The sequence below is a fragment of the Bidens hawaiensis genome, unplaced genomic scaffold (assembly GCF_021521415.1).
Source record: "Bidens hawaiensis isolate Kalapana, Puna unplaced genomic scaffold, B.hawaiensis_p1.1 tig00063896_1, whole genome shotgun sequence".
Taxonomy (NCBI): domain Eukaryota; kingdom Viridiplantae; phylum Streptophyta; class Magnoliopsida; order Asterales; family Asteraceae; genus Bidens; species Bidens hawaiensis.
Genome location: NW_027501439.1, coordinates 23227 through 35731, shown reverse-complemented (window position 1 = coordinate 35731; position 12505 = coordinate 23227).

Below are 12505 nucleotides of genomic sequence, written 5' to 3'. Positions count from 1 at the left end.
TTTCCCGTGTTCTCCAAGTTTAGTACAAATTCTCAAAACAGTTTATAGTTCTTGATCTATCAAGTTGTGTAGACGCATTTGATCCTCTTTACTGGCTGTCTCACCTGAGGGAGTCTTCTTTTCTGTTTCTGAGTCACTCGAGTCAATTTGGGTACTTACATTTGTGTCTTGCTTAGTACCACCGTCGGTAGTCGGAGGATAATTAGCTTGATCAACTGAATTAGGATCTTGAATGGAAGTTGGAACCGTTGTGGTGGAAGTTTTAGGTGACTCATTAGTAGCTATCGTAGTGGCTTGGATGTTGGCGTCAGAGTTAGCAATCTGAGAGGTAGAAGATTCATCTGTTGGTTGATTAGTTTGATCAGCAATGTTAGAATCTTGATTCGAGGGTGCATCGGTAGTGGTGGAACTTTTAGGTGAGCCATGAGTGGTGTTGGCATTAGCATTGGCTTGGTTGTTGGTATTTGAATCTGGTATTTGATTCCCATGGCCATCCTTGTTGGTGTCTAGCTCATTGGAGGCAGTTTGGGTAATATTATCTGTTGTGGGTGAATTTTGAGATTCAAGGTTGGAGATCTCTGTAGCCTGCTTACCGGCATCCGAATCATTGGTAGAGACTTCGGGGGCCAGACTGGCGGAGGTTTCAGGGGTGGTGGTTGTTTGGACAACAGGTGGTGATGAATTGTTTTCGTTACTAGAGGTAGAAGCTTTTGCTGAATCATTAGTTGTGGCTTCAAACTCGGGTGTAGAAGTATTATTGTTTGCATCTGAAGTGGTTGTTTGATCAACTTTTTCCTTCGGTGATGATGATTTATCGGCCGCTATAATATCTTGATTGTTGATGGTAGTGTTAGTAGTTTGTGAGGGCTCATCATATAGGACCTTAGCAGACAAAGAGCTTTCATTGGTTGACATGTTGCTGAAAAAGAACATATATATAGTAAACTATCTTCACATTAACGCTATAACACTAACAAAAGATTTCCATAAGTTCCGCAATTTAATGATTTATATATACATCATTTAATCTTGTTGTAGACATTCTTATCTTATCTTTCCCAAAGTCGGCCCTATAACGTAAGCGGATAAGGCAAAGGCTTTAGGCCATCAAATTTTGAGGCCTTGTTTTAAAAAAATAAGTAAACAAAATTATAAATATAATGCACATTAGTTTGAGTTTAGTAACTTATATAATTTTTTTCCTTGTCGTGGAGTAAGAGCAGTTAGCTCCGCTGCGATTGTGAATGTCCATGGTCAAACCTTTGAAGCTTCACATTTTTTATTTTCGCATGTATGCCAATGTAGAGGCCCTTTTAGGCCCAAAAACATATCTAATTATATATATATATATAGATAAATAATTGAACGAAGGTGCCACCGATAGTGACGGATCTAGAATTTTTTTTCACAGGGGTCGGAAATTTTTGGGTCGCACGAGTATTTAAGTTTTCTTTTCGGTTCGCTTCGTTTATTCCGGTCGGGTTAAATCGGGTCGGATCATATGAAAAAAAAGATAACAAACAAAATACCATATAACAAAAAAGGTAAAACTTAATTAAAAATCATAACTGAAATACGATATATCTAAAAGTTTATACTAAATTATCTACTAAATAAACTAATAAATAGTAAATACTAAATAGTAAAGAAATAATTTAAATGCAACGGAGCAAAAATGGAAAGTTTATTTAAATCTAGACTAATTATATAAGAGAAATCAAATAACTATCAGCTCCGGTTTTCACATTCACCGGAAAATTTTCCGGCGAGTCCAAGTCCCATCTTTTCTTTCACCTTACGTTCTCATTAGTTTCACAGGGGTCGGTATCAAAATTTTACAGGAGTCGGCCAAGATTTTGACATATATACTATACTAGAAAGAAAAAATTCACAGGGGTCGGCTGACCCCGCACCGTCAAGGTAGGTCCGCCACTGGCCACCGATTGTTTTTTCAAAACTTAGCTTGACTTTAAGGCAACTTTTTCTATCAACCAACCAAAGTTATTGATTGCTTTGATGGCAAAATGTTAGTAGATGAGTGTGTTTGGGTTTCATACTACGCAGGATTGACTCTCATTTGATGTTGGTTACATGTATATCATCTTACTATACTATTATAATTTATAACAACACATTTTTTCTATATGTCATTTAACTAGGTTATTCACATAGGATGCCAAGTATATAATTTCTATAAATAAATTATCCACCTAATAAACAATTTAATTTTAAACATTAAGAGCCATCAAATGCATCGATTATAGTTGTTGATGATGAAGTTGAAGGAGATGAACTAGACTTGTTGGAGCATAGAACTGAATGCCTAGACCAGGATGAAGAGATATTAGTAGAAGAAGCAGAGACTAAGATAGTTTCATATCATCTCGATAATCCTCCATTACACATTATTCATATTGATAAAGTCAGGGATGATAATTTGAACACGAATAAAAAGAAGGTGAAGGTGAAGAATAGTGGGCATAATGATAAGAAGTGGGGTCATGTGTGTTCTATAGACATGTCAACCATGAGGAAGAAAGTCTGGACAAGGCAAGTTAAATACCGAGCTTATACGGGAAACTCGGTGGAAAAATGCTCGGTTCGCCTCTGGTCAAAATTTGATGCTTCAAAGATAAGAAATAGGGTGAGGGCTAGGCGTCTTAATTACCAGACTTATGTTGGAAATTCAGAAGGTCAATGTGCGCTCACACTAGCCAACATTTGTTCATTAAACATACTAAACATGAAGGAAGAAGCAGAGCCGAGGTATGTCAAGTACCGAGATTTTATAGGAAATTCGACAGGGAAGTGTCTGCTTAGACCACCGTGAAAGTCATCCCGGTTAACGGTCTGGCTGAAGACGTTAACAAAAACTCAGCGCTAATCGGGAGGCAATCCGGATTTTATTTTCTGTTTGTGTTCTATTTTATTTTTGTAATTGTTTAACTCTTTTTTATTGCAAGCGTACCATTGTAGCAAAAGGCAAGTGTGGGGATGCCACACCGAAAATCTAAAAGTTTGTGGTGTTCGATGAAGAACATATCATTGCTTGGCTTTCTAGGTCTGCTTGGCTTGCTAGGTTTGCTTTACTTACTTGCGATCGGTGTCTAAACTCTTGAAATTTTTATGCGGCTCGTGCTATGAGACAGGTGAACCTTTCACCATTCATGACGCTCGAGGATTTAAAAAAAATGTAATGGTTCACCGACCCGTTCGAACTACTTGGAGTGCGTTAATAATTTGCTATGGTTGATCCAGGTACGTGTATATTTTGTTGTAATTAAAACTTTGTGGGTGTAGTTTCCTAGAAACCCTCACGAGACCTCACTCGTCCACCGGGCTACCGGGGGGGGGGGGGGGTTTAAAGGGCTTGTTGCATATGTTAAATGCAATCGTGATTCCTACGAAAGTAAGTTAGGTCTTTTAACATTTGTACTCATTTAACAAATTTAATTATGAAATTTATTTAACTCGGCTTGGTAATTAAAAATAACAGTTTTGCAAACCGTTTAAAGACCTATCTTAACAGTTTTAAGAAGCGTGTTTCTACTTTTGAGAGTTTGCAGATATTGTTGAGTGAGTTGAAGAGATAGGTTCGCCTACGCTAGCACAAGTGCACATGAGTTACTTTCCTATATCAGGTGATTTCATTTTCATAATTTTCTTTGTTTTGCTTGCTTTTTGTTAAAAGTGTAGCTGTATAAATTGTTTGGACCATCACATTATGTCCGGTTTTTAAATTAATAAACAATAAATTTTAACCCCGTCCCCGTTAATGTTATTTTAAATGCTAAAATTTAAACATTGAGTACAATGTCAACCTAGAGTGCGGGGATGGGGGAAATGAAAATTTTTTGCCTCAGAGTACCTTGATTGTACGTAAAAGCCGGAATTATAACTTGTTAATTGCTGTTATTAATGCCAAGTAGAGGTCTTTGGTCATGGTCAGTTTTTAGGCTTTTCAAAAGTCTTCCTATCAAAGGTTTTTCAAAAAGGGAAATTAAAATGGACCATTTAGATGGGGATAACGAGTCATGAGGACGGGTACACATGTTTCATATCGGCAGCCTAATTCCTCTCGTGTGTTTGGGTGATATTTGTTTTATATATAATACACATAAAATATATAGATATATACACATGTCATATGAGTGCCATTAAAGAGAGTAACCAGTATGTTCATGATATCTAGAACTTGGTTGTCACATGTATATCGAGATCTTAATACCACCACCTGTATGGAGAAATTGAACTGTAGAAAACCCACTTTATATTAGCCTTACATAAATAAATAAAAATAATATAATACTCCCTACCCTACATTATCCTTTAGGAGCCAAATTTGTGCATTTTCCCTTTCATTTGATAAACCCACATTGCAAGTCGTGTTTGCCATGGCCTTTTATTATTTTTAACCCCGTGGATGAAATTCGGTACGTAAAGAGTTGTGTTTAAGTTGTTTATCGAGCATAGTACACAATATAAGTATGTCTCAAAATCAGTATTTGTATGTTCAAAAAAATTGAAAATCAAAGAAAATTTCCAAAAAGAGTTCATGTTAAGTCAGTTCAGTTGTAAATAGCAGTCAGTTTGTAATTTTGTTTGTTTGTATAGTGTAATAAATCGGGTTTCATCCACCATAAGTCACTAAATAGTTCTTATTTGACACCCGAACCTAAGCCATAGCAAAACCTTTAGTCATATTCTTTATGCAACCGGTGGTTAATGGGTGGAGATATGACAGGCTCGCAAGCTTATTACATTGTGTTCACACTCGGTATAGAGGGAAGAAAGATACTAGCACACTTTTTGTCGGTACAGATATTAAACCAAGAGGAGAGATATTATTATCTTATGAGGTGTGTGAATATGTGTCTTAACCGGAAACAAAGTACACTTGTTTGGGCGGTTCCATTGCTTTTAAATGCTTTACTAAATTATTTGGTGGGTTATCAATCTTGAAAGTGTCAGTCTTGGGAATTTGGTATGACCTTATTGACGATTCACCTTATTGACAATTCAGCTTCACTTCACTGATCGACATTTCTTTTTTTGTTATCTTGGACCTATAGTACGAGTATAACTATTTGTTATTACCAGATCAATTATCTGGCTTAAGACCTTTAGTCTTGTTTGCATATTCTTTACCTCGTTCTTTTTTTATTGAACATTTAGTTTAAAAATACTTTTCTTTTTCTAACACGTTTGAACCTATAGTTTAAATCATGTATCTTTTATTCTTATGTTCGGACCTTTAGTCCGAAATGTTTTGTTTTCTAAAATCTACGTTTTCCCAAAACATATACTTATATATACATCATTTAGTTTATATTAATAATATAAACAATATACATATTCATTTACTTACTTAAAATACGTTTAAATAATACTTTTATCTTTATTTATTAATAAAGATTATTTCATTTATTTTCTTTTATTATTCCCGAGGTATCGAGTATACCCTCAACTTAGGATTTTAAGCCTTTTAATATTATATTAATATTTTATTTTATTTGGGCATTATCCTTACCTTGGTTGGCTTATTATACCCTAGACACTTGAGCAGTACTTCGACGCCTTTACGTTTCTCGAACTTCCTTTGATCAACATTTTCTTTGGCACACAAATCAAGGCACACCAATCTTCAACTCTTGTCGGAACATACTTCAAGACATCCTTGGGATCGGCACAGTTTACGAGGTACAATGTCGGGTTTTTGACACTGAAAACGAGGAGGTCTGTGGAACGTTTTACGAGGTAGAGTGAGAGACTGATATTTTAAGAGAGAGAAAGTGTTGTATGTTTGTTGTGAGTGAGAATGAGGGTTGGAGCCCTCAATTTATAGACTAAGTTTAGGACCCATCGCGATACGCGATGGTCCATTGGCAAAGCTATCGTGTATCGCGACGTAGGTTGCAGGAGTCGCTAGTAGCTTTGCCACGTGGCGGACGCAGTGCCACGTGGTGACACGTGGCGGGACACGTGTCTCCTTGTCAGACCACGTCATCGCGATACGCGATGCCGTTGGGTCTAAGGCTGTCGCGTATCACGACCGGGCCAGAAGACAGATTTTTCAATTTTGACCTTGGACTTTGGAATTTGACATTTTTGATCCGTTATTTTTGCACAATGTTACATATATGATCTGTAGTGGGCACATTGCAGAAATACTGACCATGATGCAAGTAACTGTCTCTAGGGCATGTAACCGTCCGCTAAGTGGTCTGTGCGTATGTTTAGTTTCGATGAGATGAGATTGAGACCCATGACTCATTGAACGCTATTGGTGATTGTGTCATAACGAATTATGAAAACCTTTTATTGAGTCAGCGTTATTCACCAGCATATAGTTGACGTACTTTTAAAAATGTTTTCAGATAACCAGGAGTAAAGTATATAAGTGGATATGCCTGGTGAGATAGAAGATCTCTAGGCATAGAATATAGCTGATGGCTTAGCTAAATTTTGTAAACGAAACATATGTAAAACTTGTTTGAAAGCAAGAAATTTTGTAAAATGAAAAGGGTATTTATTTCCATATGTTATGAAAGTAAATATTTTATTAAACATGTTCCACTTTGTAATCAAACTTTGATAAATTAACAGAACCGGTACCAACGTTTGGTCACACAGCTAGGACCCTGAGGCTGGGTGTGACAGTCGTTGGCGCCGGATCAAACATTAATGAGACGAATGTGGTGGTGGAGTTGAATTTTGATGGCGTTGGCTTGCAAGAAAGCAACCCTGGGATTCTTTTCCTAGATCACATGTTGGACATTAGTCTATGACAAATGCTTGTTTGAGGTGCAAGGAGATGTCGGTGGTGGTGGACGGCGATGCGTTGGGTAGAGGTAGTAAAGGAGGTAGGGTTTTTTTTTCTTTAAGAAGAAGAGATTATGTGGTGTGTGAGACATATAAATTTTATCATTGTTTTATTTAAAACAATGTCACATTAAAATTAACGGAGTAAGTGCTCCGTTAGTTAATAAGAAGAATATAAGGTGAAATTTAGGAGTGTCGGGTAACAAATCAAAAATTGAAAGTTTTCCTAGCTAAAAAAAGTTAAAGTCGGAAGTATTAAAAACAAATATCTCTTAATATAAAAATACAAATGAATTTTGTGTGTATACTTGTGAATGTGTTTGTATCTACTCTATATGTGTCATATGCATCCATGTCATGAAAAAATGCTCACATTTAACCCAATATATGAGGTATTTTTTTTTTTCTTTCAAAATGGTGGAAATAGAGGGAAAATATTTACCGTGATTTTAAAAAATATTTAAAAAAAATGGGTTTTTATTTCTCACATTTGCATTTATTTTTTAGGTTTATCTTCTTTTCCTTCATCGATGTTCGATAATGTTCTTCAATAATTGGTTCTTCGATCGTGGCTTCAATCCCTAGACTTCAATAAAAAATGCCATGTTCGATCTTATTATACTTTCGGTTTTTGAATCAATTTTTATGTTTTGTTTTCAATCTGCAGGTTTGGTTCTAGATTGTATTTCCAATTTTGCTTTCTATCATGTTCGGTATTTGATTTCTCAGAATTTTGATTTCGTTATTATTATTATCTGTACTTAATTTCTTTTAGAATATGTTTTCCCTTGTATGTTTTTTTCCTCAATTTCTTCTTTACTGGATTTCTGGAACATTATTTTTATTCTTGTATTTGAATTTTTGTTTATGTCTTGTAATTGGCTTTGATTTTTCATCAGGTCGGAATTGTTGACATTTTTCTATAGAAGAATGAATTCTTTAGCAGGTGATACTTTTGAAAATGCTAGTAAACCGACTTTATATATTTGGCATTGTTATTTTTGTTTGTATTAGACGGGTACCCGCGCGATGTAGCGGGAAACACATACATTTGTAATCATGTAACAAGTTTATGTGTGTTCGTTGTTCGATTTGAAACCGAAAAAAGTTCAAACGGGTCATTGGTTTGATTTCATCATTGATTTTTTTCATTTAACTTTTGGCCGGTCGTTTTTAATTTTCAAATGTTCGTTTCGGTTTTTGACGACAAAAACCGGTTACTGACGGTTTGACCCACGGGTTAATGTAAAAGCCATCAAAACCAGACCGCAAACGCTTATACGTAAAATGTTACTTTTTTTAAATGAAAAAAACTATAACAATATGATACTCAAATTAAAGAGAAAAAAAAAAGAGAAAAACATGCTTGTTTTTATGGTGTAATTTCTTTAAAAAAAATATTAGCGTATGAAAAGGTTCTTAATGTTTAAAAATCATGACGGAAGTTGAGTTAAAAATGAAAATAAAAATCACATATTAAGGATTATAGTTGTAACTATTTTTAAAATTTACAAAAGTTAAGTAAAGTGAAGGGGTTAATCTTGTAACTATTGTTTAAACCGTTTGATTCTTTTAGTGGACAAGTTTGCTCTTATCCTAGATGCATTAAAGGTTGTACCATGTGTTGATTGATTTGTAAATCTCTTAAAACCAATGTGTCTTAATTTACCATTTGATTTGTAACTATTGTTTAATAACCGTTTGATTCTTTTAGTGGACAAGTTTGCTCTTATCCTAGATGCATTAAAGGTTGTACCATGTGTTGATTGATTTGTAAATCTCTTAAAACTAAGGTGTCTTAATTTACCCTCATTTCATAAATTATATATAGTATAGATATGCAATTTTTTTCATGTTTATTTACTTGTACTTTTTCATAAGTACGTATATTATACCTTTTGACTCAAATTGTAAGACTAAATTAATTTTTTAATTAATATACACTATATGGTTGTCTTAATATAATGGAAAAAGATTGCAAAAACATGTTCCTGAACACTCGAATTTATAACTACATAAAAATTTATATTCGGAGGATACCATGTTTACAAATTACAACTGAAATTAGTTATGAAAAAATCTATAATTTGTTGATTGTAAAAAAAAACAAATTAAAAATGATAATAGATTAATTTATTAAAAATAAATTGTAATTGATTATTAGAAGAAGATATAAATAAAAAAAACATTTTGGTAAATACATATAAAATCACCTATTATGGTAAATACTTTTTCTCCGCCCATTTTAATTAAAAAAAAATTGTCCAATATACATATGCGATGTTAAATGAGTTATCTCTTTATAGGATGGAAAGTTGAACCCGAATACATTCTGAGCATGCAAATCATGTCAAACACACAAACCTCGTACATGATATATACAGTTTTTCACAAGGATTGATATGAATAGTATCCGTTTAACTCAGCATACTTTATTTTATTTTATTACAAAATGAGAATATAAAATTACAAATTTATAACAATAAATATGAAATTTTTCTAGAATAACTATGTTTATATTATGAAAAGTGATCTTTTCTCTTTGGTCTTTTAACTTATTTCCTTAAACTATACGTTCGATTTAAGTTATCACATGGAAACCAATTTAACAAATTAAGTATAAAGTTAATTGAGTTAAATAACTCAACCTGCAACCCGCAAGTGACTAGAAAACAACCTGTTTAGCCAAATATATTCACGGGTTCGATCATAAACTATAGAACTCCTTAAACAAATACACAAACCTGTAAACTTTGAGTCAGATTTGTATCGTTTTATAAGTTCACACTCCTAACTATAGCTATGTGTGTGTGTGTGTGTTTGAGAGAGAGAGATGGAACCTGAATAGAAGAACCCAATAACTTCCTGTCCTGTTGCCTGATTGTAAAAGTTGATCAACTACAATTTAATTTGTGGTGTAAGTGGATATATTTGTATGCCAAATTTCGATAGTACTGGATTCTTGTGGATGTTGTCCAACTGAAGAATAATTATCTGCAATGGTTGCAAGTTACACCCCTCAAGATTCTTCCTCCACACATTTAGGGGCATTAGTCGAGTTGAATTTGAATTCTAGCTTGATGAACTTAGATCTTGAATCCGTGAAGAAACCGAGTGATAATCTATGGATCCGAAAATAAAAGAGAGGTTCTGATAGTGGTATAAAGGCTTTAAGGGTTTAAAAGTTATTTATACCCTCTAATCTCATGGATTATGATTTTTTTGTAATTCTAGGTGGTTTAGGAGACCCCTTCGGCCCTTTGTATTTGTAGGTGGTTTGTTTAATTTTTTGTAAAAGTAGATAACTCGCATTGGGGGCCCGGCTACGAGTTTAACCACCAATCATAAACTCGCAATGGGGGACAACGAGTTTAAAGAAAATCTTACAAAACTTTTAAACTCGCAAGGGGGAAAACGAGGTTTGAACACATCAAATCACTTTCAGAAATTACTCATGTTTTTATTCCGTGCATATGTTTAGAGTAAGAATCTTGCAACCCATTTGCAAATCATATGTTTTTTATCCCCTCCAGATGTTTTATATATCAAATCCCACGATGTTGAATAAATATAGGTCCAGTTAAGAAAAGTATGGTAAGTGGCGGAGCCACATAGTGTACACCAGGTTCGGCCGTCCTTTTTGATCTTATATATAACATATTGTATCGAATTAACAAGTGAGCCTAGTATCGTTTTAGAGCATTCTCATCTCATTCCTCATCTATATCTCTATAATTACACTAAAAAACACTATATTTTCCTCTCATGTTCAATTAAATAATAATTTTTTATACATTTATCATTACAGTTTTCTCTCTCCTCTACTCACAACCAATCAAACAAATATTAAAAAATAAATAGGGGCAAACAATGTTCCCCAAATGTTTCCCCAAATTTACAAAAAATCACTACATTTCTCTCTCCACCCTATAATTTACACTCACAATCACTCTCAACCCCACTCTATAATTTACAAACTTCCCACACATAATTATAGGGGATGAGATGAGAATGCTCTTATAAAGATATTTAAACTCGTTAATTATGAAAAAAAAAATAGAAATCAATATTTTTTTATGAAATCTAAAAGTTTTAAAATAACTATAATACTAATAAACATTACAAATGAACTGGTAATAACTCATATATAGTTTATAAAAAAAACTCTAAAAGTATTCATAAAATGGACCAATAATAATCAGTTAACATTTTTAAACATAATACCTAAATAAAATTTAAATAATAGTTGTGATTGAAAGGAGTTTTTTTAAGTCACGATTAAAGATGTTATTAGTAGTTTTTAAAACATGAGAGAGCGTAGAGAACAATTATAATATATAATATCTTTTTTTATTTAGAATAACTTTGTATTTTATTGATTGTTGATGGCGTGCTTTTGTTATGATATTGATATTGCATATTATCTATCTAACTGGCCTGACCCGACCCATTCGGGTCCGAAATTTTGGCGTCGGAAAAATCGAGCACCTAAAAATCCTGAACCCATAGGAAAAAAATTTATAGATCCGACACTGGGTGTAGTGATATGTTACGCTGGTGAACATATTTGAAACATACAACGCATTATGGTGTGCTTATAAATAATAAAAGAGGAAACAAAAGATATTTTTTATTTTTGTAAAAGTTACGCATAAAAGCTTTTGGAGAACCCGTGGCCACATCTTGTTTTCTTTTTTCCAATAATCTATCGTGGGAATCTTTGTTGAGAAAGATCTACCATATCAAACATATGTAGGGAATAAAAACATGGGTAATTTCTGAAAGTGATATGAATATTCAAACCTCGCTGCCCCAAGAGTTTTAAAGTTTTGTCAGATTCTCTTTAAACTCGCAAGGGGAGGCTGCGAGTTTATAGTTGATGGTTAAACTCGCAGCCCCTCCTTACGAGTTATCTACTTTCACAACAAAATCAAACAAAACACCTACAAATACAAAGGTACCCCCTAGACCACCTAGAATTACAAAAAATTCCATGGATCATTTAAACCCATCCTTAAATCCTTATTAAACGTTAAAAGTTGGGATGTTACACAAATTAATGAATTTATTAAACGCAAAAATAAAGCGAAAGAGAAAAAAATTAGGAAATGAGGAAATCTGAAGCTGATCAAGTTCCAAAGGCATGGATGATCCATCACTAGTATAGTAAGGATGTGTTTATGCACCAACTTACACAGCTCACAAATGTTCACTGGATATTCGGTTACATAAATAGTAGTTAACACGAGTTTTAAGTGAAGCACTCAACACAAGGGATGAAACAAATATGGTCATAGACTCGTATAGAAATTTAATTTCTACCGACGCCAATAAATATACCCTTTTTTTTAAATGGGTTTAATTTTAAATGCTAAATTCGGTTAACCGGGTGTAAAAATGGGGATAGTGAACAAAACGTCAAGACTGGTAAGGATGCAACATGGAAAACTAGTGAATAATGCTGGACTTGGGGGGGGGGGGGGGGGTGAGGAGTATGCTTTAATCAAATTCATGCAATTTTTATATTCATGGTCTTAAAATGCATAACTTATACAAGTTCTAATGCAAGCAACATGTGGCAAACACAAAAATGTACATTAGAATGATCGAGCATGCGAATATATGACATGAAAATGATAAAAGAAAAAAAAACCCAAAGTACTCACGGAATTGGACAGAATGG